General features: G+C 41.2%; 1 long non-coding RNA gene across 1 annotated transcript in view; it reads right to left on the bottom strand.

Moving 5' to 3' along the window:
- LOC122553696 (uncharacterized) overlaps window positions 1-8,105 on the bottom strand; it is a 117,512-nt gene extending 109,407 nt beyond the window's left edge. The window contains exons 1-2 of the long non-coding RNA XR_006312792.2: window positions 7,491-8,105; window positions 5,786-5,897 (exon numbers count right to left, since the gene is read on the bottom strand). This is a non-coding gene — a long non-coding RNA (uncharacterized LOC122553696). The remainder of the gene's footprint in view (window positions 1-5,785; window positions 5,898-7,490) is intronic.
- Window positions 8,106-12,340: the final 4,235 nt, after the last annotated feature.

Here is a 12,340-nt window from a genome sequence, read left to right as displayed (position 1 = left end):
ACCTCTCACCTTGCAAGCATGACCTCTCATTATTGAATCCTTCACCCTGGGAAAAAGCTTGTCTCTATCCACCCTGTTTATACCCTAAATGATTTTGTAAACCTCAATCATTTCCCCCCTCAATATCCTTTTTTCTAATGAAAATATACCTAACCTACTCAACCTCTCTTCATAGCTAGCACCTTCCATACCAGGCAACATCCTCGTAAACCTTCTCTTCACCCTCTCCAAAGCGTCCACATCCTTTTGGTAATGTGGCGACCAGAACTGTACGCAGTATTCTAAATGCGGCTGAACGAATGTCTTGTACAATTTTAACATGACTTGCCAGTTCTTATACTCAATACCCCGTCCAATGAAGGCAAGCATACTATATGCCTTCTTGACCACTCTATCCACCTGTGCAGCAACCTTCAGGGTACAATGGACCTGCACTCCCAGATCTCTCTGCCCATTAACTTTTCCCAAGGCTCTTCCGTTCATTACATAATTCGCTCTAGAATTAGTCTTGCCTAAATGCATCACCTCATATTTTTCTGGATTGAAAACCATCTGCCCCGTTTCCACCCAACTCTCCAGTCTATCTATATCCTCCTGTATTCTCTGACAGTCCCTTATGCTTTCTGTAGGGCAGTCAGTCATTTGGAGACAGTGCCTGTTTAATCACTGTAAACAAAAGACGCGATCACTGTTGGAAACACATCTTTGATGCAATGTTTCCATCGGGACCTGGAGATCTCCTTCGGATAATCCGATTTTCGGATAATTGGTATTCGGATAATCGAGGCTCCTCTCTACACAAGCTTATTGTGGTTTCCTGAAATTTTCCACCTGGTGGATGCCAATAGTCCAACAATGGCAGGACTACCTGTATGCAGATTTCAGTAGTCAAAATGCATTAGATTCAAACCATATCCACAGTGATAAGAACAGATCATGCACAATACAATCAAATCAGTTGAAGTGGAAGATATTCTTAAGGTTGATCTGATAGCCTTTACCCAGAGCTAGTCAGAGCATTGTTTTATCCAATACATCTAAAATCAGACAAATATTTTTCAAGCTGCTTGAACTTGCAAATACATTTTTATCCTTAATAATTTCACTAGATCTTGTGAAAACATTTGTAGGCAGCAGATTTTCTACATTAAGGTCAATATTAAGGGGCAATTTAGACACAGAAACAGTAACAGTCACAGTTTGAATTCATGCTACACAGTGAAACAGCTCAACAATTTCCCTGTACCTGTACTAATACACATTTATTTAACAAACACTCTGGAGAAAAATTCAAGTCTTTCACGAACATCAGGGTTTGAGCCTGCCACTTGTCTCAACGATTAACTAACAATCTTTTAGGCTAATTTATCAGACAAAAATTGAGTTACTTCATAAAACATAGAACGTTACAGCACAGTACAGGACCTTTGGCCCTCGAATTTGCGCCAACCTGTGAAATTAATCTTATGCCCATCTAACCAACACCGTTCCATTATTATCCATATATATGTCCAATGCCCATTTAAATGCCCTTAACGTCGGCGAGTCTACTACCGTTGCAGGCAGGCCATTCCACGCCCCACTACTCTCTGAGTAAAGAAACTACCCCGATATCTGTCTTAAATCCACCCCTCAATTTAAAGCTATGTCCCCATGTGTTAGCCTTCACCATCCGACGAAAAAGGCTCAAAATCTACCCCCATCTAACCCTCTGACTATCTTATACATCTCTATTAAGTCACCTCTCAACCTTTTGCTCTCCAACGAAAACAGCTTCAGTTCCCTCAGCCTTTCCTCGTAAAACCTTCCATCCATACGAGGCAACATCCTAGTAAATCTCCTCTGAATCCTTTTCTACATCCTTCCTATAATGCGGTGACCAGAACTGTACGCAATACTCCAGATGTGGCCTTACCAGTGTCTTGTACAGTTGAAGCATGACCTTGTGGCTCTGAAACTCAATCCCCACACCAATAAATGCCAGCACACCATATGCCTTCTTAACAACCCTATCAACCTGGGTGGCAACTTTCAGGGAATTATGCACCTGGACACCGAGATCTCTCTGTTCATCTACACTGCCAAGAATTTTACCATTAGCCCAGTACTCTGCAATCCTGTTACTTCTTCTGAAGTGAACTGCCTCACACTTTTCCGCATTAAACTCCGTGTGCCATTTCTCAGCCCAGCTCTGCATCTTATCTATGTCTTTAACCCATAACATCCTTCAGCACTGTCCACAAATCCGCCTACTTTAGTTTCATCCACAAATTTATCAACCTATCCTTCTATGCCCACCTCCAGATTATTTATGAAAATGACAAACTGCCCTGGCCCCAAAACAGATCCTTGCAGCACACCACTGGTATCTGAGCACAAGGATGAACATTTCTCATCAAGCACCACCCTCTGTCTTCTTTCACCTAGCCAATTTCTGATCCAAACCGCTAAATCACCTTCAATTCCGAAACTCCATATTTTGTGCAATAGCCTACCATGTGCAACCTTATCAAATGCCTTACTGAAGTCCATATATACCACATGTGCAACCTTATCAAATGCCTTACTGAAGTCCATATATACCACATGTGCAACCTTATCAAATGCCTTACTGAAGTCCATATATACCACATGTGCAACCTTATCAAATGCCTTACTGAAGTCCATATATACCACATGTGCAACCTTATCAAATGCCTTACTGAAGTCCATATATACCACATGTGCAACCTTATCAAATGCCTTACTGAAGTCCATATATACCACATGTGCAACCTTATCAAATGCCTTACTGAAGTCCATATATACCACATGTGCAACCTTATCAAATGCCTTACTGAAGTCCATATATACCACATCAACCGCTTTACCTTTATTCACATGTTTTGTCACCTTCTCGAAGAACTCCATAAGGTTAGTGTGGCACAACCTTCACAAAACCATGTTGACAATCCGTAATCAAATTATTCCTTTCCCCCAGATGATTATAAATCCTATCTCTTATAAACTTTTCCAACACCTTACGCATAACCGAAGTAAGGCTCACTGGCCTATAATTACCAGGTTATCCCAAATGCCCTTCTTAAACAAGGGAACAACATTTGCTAATCTTCAGTCTTCTGGCACTACTCCTGTCGACAATGGTGACATCAAGATCGAAGCCAAAGGCTCTACAATCTCCTCCCTGGCTTCCCAGAGAATCCAAGGATAAATCCCATCTGGCCCTGGGGTCTTATCTATTTTCAGATTTTGTAAATTGCTAAAACTTCATCTTTGTCAACCTCAATCTCATCTAATCTTGTAGCCTGTATCTCCATATTCTCACGAACATTGCCCTTTTTCAATGTGAATACTGACAAAAAGTATTCATTAAGCACTTCCCCTATGTCCTCAGATTCTACATACAACTTTCCACTACTACCTTTGATTGGCCCTAATTTACCCTAGTCATTCTTTTATTCCTGATAAACCTATAGAAGGCCTTAGTTTTCTTTGATTCTACCATCAACAACTTCTCATGTCCCCTCCTGGCTCTTCTTTGCCCTCTCTTTAGATCTTTTCTGGCTAACTTATAACTCTGAAGCCCCTTAACTGAGCCTTCATGCCTCCATCCTCATATTAGCCTTCTTCTTCCTCTTGAAAAAGCTTCAACTTCTTTAGTAAACCATAGCTCCCTCTCTTGACAACTACCTCCCTGCCTGATATACTTGTCAAGGACCTGCAGTAGCTGTTCCTTCAATAAGCTGCACATTTCAAGAGAGTCCGTCCCCTGCAGTTTCCTTCCCCATCCTTTGCATCCTAAATCTTGCCTAATTGCATGATAATTGCCTTTCCCCAGTTATACCTCTTTCCCTATCCCTGCCCATTACTATTATAAACATAACTGAATTATGGTCACTATCGCCAAAGTGCTTATCTACCTCCAAATCTAACATCTGGCCGGGTTCATTCCCTAATACCAAATCCAATATGGCATCTCCCCTTGTTGGCCTTTCTACATACTGTGTTAGAAAACCCTCCTTCACATATTAAACAAAAACGGACCCATCTAAACTACTCGAACTATTGTATTCCCAGTCAATATGGGGAAGTTATAAGTCCCCCTTAACAACTACGCTGTTACTCTCGCTCCTATCAAGAGTCATCTTTGCTATCCTTTCCTCTACATCCTTGGAACCATTCGGAGGCCTATAGAAAATTCCCAACAGGGTGACCTCTCCTTTCCTGTTTCTAATCTCAGCCCAAACTACCTCAGTGGATGAGTCCTCAAATGCTCTCTTAACTGCTGTAATACTACCCTTGTCTAACAATGCCACACCTCTGCCTCTTTTACCACATTCTCTGTTCTTGCTGAAACATCTAAATCCTGGAATCTGCAACAACCGTTCCTGTCCCTCCTCCAGCCATGTCTCTGAAATGGCCACAACATCGAAATCCCAGGTACCAACCCATGCTGCAAGTTCACCCACCTTATTCCGGACGCTCCTGGCATTGAAGTACACACATTTCAAACCAACATCCTGATTGCCAGTACCCTCTTGCCACCTTGTAAACCTATCCCTGACCTCACTACTCCTGTACACTGGAATTACAATTCAGGTTCCCATTCCCCTGCTGCATTAGTTTAAACCTTCCCCCCACCCACCCTTAAGAGCATTAGCAAATTTCCCTCCCAGGATATTGGTACCCCTCTGGTTCAGATGAAGACCATCCTCTTTATAGAGGTCCCACCTTCCCCAGAAAGAGGTCCAAATATCCAAGAATCCAAAACTCTCTCCTGCACCATCCCTGCAGCCACGTGTTCAGCTCTGCTCTCTCCCTGTTCCTCATTTCACTAACACGTGGCATGGGCAACAAACCAGAGATAACAACTCTGTTTGTTCTAGCTCTACGCTTCCATCCTAGCTCCCTGAATTTCTGCCTTAGATTCCACCCTTTCTTCCTACCTACCTATGTCATTGGTGCCTATGTGGACCACGACTTGGGGCTACGTCCCCTCCCCCTTAAGGATCCCGAAAACATGATCAGAGACATCACAAACCCTGTCACCTGGGAGGCAGCACACCAATCGTGAGTCTCGTTTGTTCCCACAAAACCTCCTATTTGTCCCCCTAACTATGGAGTCCTCAATGACTAAAGCTCTACTCCTCTTCCTCCTTCCCCTCTGAGCAACAGGGACAGACCCTGCATCAGAGACCTGTGCCCCATTGGTATCCAAAATAGTAGCCTTGTTGTTGAGTGGAACCACCACATGAGACCGCTGCACTGCTTGCCGGTTCCCTTTCCTACCCCTAACAGCAACCCATCTACCTTCTTCACATGGCTGTGGAGTAACTACCTTCCTGTAACTCCTCTCCATAACCCTCTCCGTCTCCCAAATGATCTGAAGTTCATCCAGCTCCAGCTCCAGTTCCCTAACATGGTTCTCAAGCAGCTGGAGTTGGCTGCACTTCCCACAGATGCAGTCAGCAGGGACACTAGTGATGACCCTCACCTCCAATATACTGCAGGAAGAACATTCAACTGCCCTAACCTCAATTCCCATTATTCCAAATTCCCAAATAGACTTCCAGGAAAAAAAAGAAACACGAAAGAAAGCAATTGTCACCTTATCAACCGATGCACACAACGTTTTTTTTGGTTAGAGGAGGATGTTTGGGAGACACTAGCCGAGTAGTGTTTTGGGTAAAGCAACCGCTCAAATATGTGACCTCGTGACCTCTCCGACTACATCCAGGAACTGAAGAAAAACCGGAACTAAAAGAAATTTAAACCGTATACTCACATATCCTGACAGGCTCCGCTGCTCCCTGGTGACTTCTCCAACTGCGTCCAGGAACTGATGCAATCCTCCAATATAGAACTTCCATAATCTTCTATGTCCTTATTTACACTCACTGTAAACAAATTAAATGGTATTTATTTGTTACAATCTTACTGGTGCAATATTTTCTGGAATAATATTAGCCATTCCTACAAAAGCTTTTGTCTGAGTTTTCAATCTGCAGTCTGCCTTTAGGTATTTTGTACAAACTGGGAGCAGAAGTTGGCCATTTGGCCATTCAAACTGCTATGCCATTCAACAAGATCATAGTTGAACTGTTCATGTTCCAACTTCTACATTCCCATCTAACCCCCGATAACCTTTGATTGCTTTGTCCAAAAAGAATTTATCTACCCCTACTTTTAAAATATTCAGTGAACCTACCTCCGCCAACTTTTAAGGTAAAGAATTCCAAAGTTATAAAACATTCAGAAAAAGATTTCTCCTCATCTCTCTCCTAACAGAGTGTTCCTCAAGTTTAAGATAGATCCTTCAGTTCTGGATTCACCCAACACTAAACTCGTTTCCATATCCACCTTGTCAAGATCTTTCAGAACCTTATGAATTTCAATCAAATCCCATTCACTCTTCTGGACTCCAGTGAAAATAAGCCCAGTCTATCCAACATATCTTCATAACACAACCAAATCATTCCCCTGAATTGCCTCCAATACATTTACATCCTTACTTTCATATTTAATTCCTTTTGTAATAAAGGATAGCATTCCATGAACGCTCTTAATCATTTACTACACCTGTATTCTAACCTCTTGTGACTCATGGACTAGAACATGTTGATCTCTCTGCACATCATACTTCTGCAAATATTCACCATTTAAATAATCATCTGCTTTTAGACTTCCTGCTAAAATGAAAAACTTCACATCTTCCCACTTTATGCTTCATGTATGAGAATATCGCCCACTCACTTAACTTAGATATATTAGTCTACATCCTTCTTATATCATCTTCACAACATACTTTTCTGTGTGTATGTCTGTGTCTTCTGCAAATGTAGCTACTATGCCTTTGATCCCTACCTCTAAATAATTGAAATGAATTGTAAAACATTGAGGCCTAAGTACAGACACATATTGACTCTATTTGCCACCACCTGCCAATCTGACACAGACTCATTTGCACAACCAGAAAAAATTCCAAATATGCTACAATGTAATTCCATTTATCACGAGGTCTTATTTGCACAATAGATTTTCATGTGGAACCTTATTAAATATATTTTGGGAATTGAAATACAGCATTCACTTTATCCAGACCACTTATTGTTTCAACGAATTCCAATGAGTTGGTTAAAAACAATTTCTCTTTCACAAAACCATGCTGACTGCTCCCTATTTCCTGGAGGGTTTCCAGGTGCCTATTAATCTTCTTATTGATTCTAACACCTTCCACTTGACAGAATCAAGCTAACTGAATTAGGCTTTTTTAGATTTTAGATTTTTTTTAGATTCTACATTTTATTGTCACATGTACTCAAGTACAGGGGTTCAGTGAAAAGTGTATCATGCCATCACACATGGCGCCATCTTAGGTACCAAGGTTCAAAACAAAGCTTAGGTAAAAAGTAGTATTAGAAACGAAAATGAAAAATGTAAGCGTTACTTTATAGAATAGTAGCAAAATAAAGAATTAGTTAATAATTTACATTAAAGTCTTTCATAGTTTAAACTCGGAACAAAACGGAATAAGTTCAACAGTCTTCGATGAGTCCTCAGCTTATCTTGCTCTGCTATCTGTTCTCAGGGCCACTCCCACAGATACTGTTGCTGCTGCTGAAACCGCCAGCTCTCCGATCTCCTCATTGCCCCTGGGGAACATGCCCAGGCATGGTCCACTTGCACGCTGCCGAGACACTGCCATGAGCAGCTGAGAGACCAGGCCGGGACCCACCACACCACCGAGAGACCAGCCAAATACTGCTGAGAGACCAGGTTGCGAGCCGCTGGGACCCGTCACAAGTTGCAGAGAGACCAGGTCAGGACCTGCTGAAAGAGCAAAGGGGGAGAAAAGAGAAATAAATGAAAAAAAAGAGAAGGAAACCAAAGAAGTGAAGGTGCTCTGTTTGGAGCACCCTGCTTCCTGTTTGCTATATCCCTCCTTTTCTTGATAGTGGGGTTTTATTTGCTACTTTCCAGTTTAATGAAACTTCTTCAGAATGTAACAAATTTTGGAAAATGCATTTACTACTTTATTAGCCACATCTTTAAGACCTTGGGGTGAAATCTGCCCATCAGGACCTGGAAACTTATCAACCCATGGTTTCATCAGTTTGCTTGGCAATATTTCCCTGGCAACTGTAATTATATCAATTTCATCTTTTCCTTCAAACTCCTTATTTATAGGTAATACTGGGTATTTATTTATATTTTCCTCTATAATGAAGACATATGCTAAATATTCATTACATTTGCAATTTCTTTATTATCTATTAACCCTCCATTCTCACCTTCTGATTCACATTCACTTAACTTAATCTTTTCCTTTTTAGATATTTATAAAAATGCTTGCTACTTGTTTTTACATTTCCAGTTAGCTTCATCGCATGCTATTATTAATTAATCTTTTAGTCATTCACTGCCATTTGTATTTTGATTAGTCTTCTTCTTGGCCACTCATCTTAGCATAATTATAAGATTTACTTCAAGTTTGATGCTTTCCTTAAGTTCTTTAGTTAACCACATGTGGAGGGTCATCCCCTTAGAATTCTCCTTTATAATAGAAATATACATATTCTGAGTATTTTGAAATAGCTCTTTCAGTATCTACCATTGCCTCTCTACTGATCTATTTCCAAGCTTAATATCTCAAATCCATTCAGCTAACTGTTTTCATATCCACAGTTACCCTCGTCTAAGGCCAAATTACTACTCTTAGATACAATATTTGCCCTATCAAACTAGATGCAAAATTCAATCATAATATGGTTGCTGTTACCTAGGTACCACTTTTACTGAGGTCATTAATTAATCCTGTCACATTACACATTTTATGAGCTCTTCTTTGAGACTCTGTTTACCAATCTGTTTTTTCCAGTTTATATACGTGGCATTGTGGGTTACCCTACAGCAAGTGGACTGCAATGGTTCAAGAAGGCAACTCATCATCACCTTCTCAAGGCAGCTCAGAACAGACAATAAATGTTGGACAGCCAGCATCAGCCACATGTCATATACTGTCAATACTCAGAACCGAATCCATACCATTTTGCAGCTACATCTCTGGAATGGTTACCACATCATATTTGCTCACATCAATGTACGATATGAATTCACTTACATTGTTGTGAATGCACATTCAGATAGAGACATTTTTATTATCCATGGAGTATTTCATCTTGACTGCTGGTATATTCTTAGGGTTTTTTTTTCTCTTTGATCCTTCCTACCATTCTCTGAGCTTCATTTTTCATATTACTACATTGTTCCCCTGCCTCAACTCCATACCTTGGTTTGGTATATTTACTCATGCTTGATCCCTCACGCACTTCTCCATTTCCCTAGTTAAGCAGCTTGCAAGAACACCACGGCCTACACCATTCAGGTAAAGACAATCTTATCAGTACAGATCTTACTTTTCCCAATACCTGTGTCAGTACCTCACAAACTAGAACCCACTTTCTCACACCTATCTTCAAACTACACATTCACTTCTGTAATCTTATTCAACCCTTGCCAATGTGCACATCGCTTGGGTAGTGATCCAGAACTTTGAGGTTCTATTTTTTTAAATTTAGCACTTAACTTCTCATACTCCCTCAGCAGAAACTCCTTCTCAGTTTGACCTATCCTGTTGGTCATTGCACTATCACTAGATCCTTCTCTTCTCTTCTTAAGTTCTTCTCTAGTCCAAAACAAATATCTCAAACACCAGCACTGGGCAGACAACACAGGTATCTGTGGACCCTCAATGTTTGCTGTATAGAGTCAATCTCCTCACTATATTGCCTCCAGAACTTCCAAATAGCTTGTTTTTTCAAATTCATCAATGGAATGTAGTCATCACTGGCTGGGGCAGCATTTATTTCTAGTTTTCCTCAAGCAGATAGGAAGATGGTGTCAAACTGCCTTCTTGAACCACTGAAGTCCATTTGGCACAGGTTGACGCACAATGTTGTTCAGGAGAGAGTTCAAGATTTTGATGCAGCACCACTGAAGGGAGATATATTTTCCAAGTGTATGGTGGTCATACCATTTAACTGCTTTCGTTGTCCTTCTAGATGGAAGTAATCATGAGTTTAGACGACAGAATGAAGGAACCTTGGTGAATTTCTGCAGGGCATTTTGTAAATTGTGCACACTACTACAAATCGGCCTCAGTGACAGAGGGAGTGAATGCTGTGGTCGTAGTGCCAAATAGGCTGCTTTGCCCTAAATGGTGTCAAGCTTTCAGAGTATTGTTGGAACTGCACTCATCCAGCCAAACGTGGAATGTCCCACCACATTCCTGACTTATGCCTAACAGATATTGGACAGGCCTTTGAGAAATCAAGAGGTAGGTTACTTATTGCAAGATTCCTAATCTCTGACCCGCATTTGCAGCCACAGTATTTATATAGTTAGTCCATTTCTGTTTTTAGTCAATGTTAATCCTTATGATATTGATAGTGAGAGATTCAACAATTGCTGAACGGAGAGACCTTGGAGTGCAAGTTCATAGCTCCTTGAAAGTAGAGTCGCAGGTAGATAGGATAGTGAAGGCGGCGTTTGGTTTGCTTTCCTTTATTGGTCAGAGTATTGAGTACAGGAGTTGGGAGGTCATGTTGCGGCTGTACAGGACATTGATTAGGCCACTGTTGGAATATTGTGTGCTATTCTGGTCTCCTTCCTATCGGAAAGATGCTGTGAAACTTGAAAGAGTTCAGAAAAGATTTACAAGGATGTTGCCAGGGTTGGAAGATTTGAGCTATAGGGAGAGACTGAACAGACTGGGACTATTTTCCCTGGAGCGTCAGAGGCTGAGGGATGACCTTATAGAGGTTTACAAAATTATGAGGGGCATGGATAGGGTAAATAGGCAAAGTGTTTTACCTGGGGTCAGAGAGTCCAGAACTAGAGGGCATAGTTTTAGGGTGAGAGGGGAAAGATATCAAAGAGACCTAGGGAGCAACTTTCTCACGCAGAGGGTGGTATGTGTATGGAATGAGATGCCAGAGGAAGTGGTGGAGGCTGGTACAATTGCAACATTTAAGAGGCATTTGGATGGGTATATGAATAGGAAGGATTTGGAGGGATATGGGCCAGGTGTTGGCAGGTGGGACTAGATTGGGTTGGGATATCTGGTTGGCATGGATGGGTTGGACTGAAGGGTCTGTTTCTGTGCCGTACATCTCTATGACTATGCCTGTAATGCAATTGAATGGCAAAGGGCAACACTTAGAATCTCTATTGTTAGAGATGGCAATTACCAGGATATTGTGCAGGTCTTGCTGTATTTTTTATGTTTATCTTGAATGGCTTCCTGTACCACAGTGCCATGAGCAGTCAACCAGCATGGCCCTCACTTCATCCAGAAAAGACGAGGATCTTGCACTGCTGCAGTTTGGATTCCCTTACCTGCCTCACTTGATATCGCTCTCATCTGTCCCTGATCACTCAAGTCACGGGACTTTAAAAGGGATGTGATCGCCTCTTGGACTAAAGTGTCCAGTAACAGCACCCCTCCCTGCTGCACTGCAGCTCAGCTTCTATTCTAATATCTCTGAGCCCAAAGTTCCTGCAGCTGCAAGCACACTGCACATGCAGTTGTTCTCCATCATCCTTGCATCCAGTAACTCCTACATTCTGCAATCACAACACATCCCTTTTCCTGTCATCTCTAATATCTCAATGAATCAGCAATTGCTCATTATTAGTTTACAATGAATACTCTATTGGGTTCCTATAAAGTGTAAAGTTCTAAGTACAGAGGTTAACTATCAAGTTTGCATGAACAGTGTGAAGAACTAATATCAAATCTGGTGCCAACGTGATCTATTGAAAAGTAGAGTTGTTCAAAATGTATATTATATAAGTAAAGATTATTGCTCAATTCAAATGGATGATCTGGCAGTGTTTTCTGAAATGTTCCAACCCAATCTGAATGACCCATTTAATAAACTTAATTGTCTGCAGGTCCTCAAAACCACTTCTCAGCAGATGAGACAGTCTGTCCAAACTCAGACAATAGGAAATCTCCTAGACATTACATTTAGATAGTTGATTCAACACTTCCCAGGACAAAAAGATCAGGACACCAACAAAGAACTGCAAATGTTAGAAATCTGAAAGAAAAACAAAGTGCTGGAGAAACTTAGCAGGTCTGGCAGCAACTGTAAAGAGAAAACCAGGGTTAATGTTTAGTCCAGTAACACAGTTGACAAAAGGTTACTTGAGTCAAACCATCAATTCTCTACAGATGCAGCCAGATGTGTTACATTTCTCTAGCACTTCCTGATTTTGTTTTAAAAGATCAGGAGCCTTCTTAAAATAATTAAGGAAGCCCATTAAGCAACTTCAC

The sequence above is a fragment of the Chiloscyllium plagiosum genome, unplaced genomic scaffold (assembly GCF_037043375.1).
Source record: "Chiloscyllium plagiosum isolate Xiang-an unplaced genomic scaffold, Cpla_swu_hap1 HiC_scaffold_8, whole genome shotgun sequence".
NCBI classification, from domain to species: Eukaryota; Metazoa; Chordata; class Chondrichthyes; order Orectolobiformes; family Hemiscylliidae; genus Chiloscyllium; species Chiloscyllium plagiosum.
This window is presented reverse-complemented; position numbering and strand designations above follow the sequence as displayed.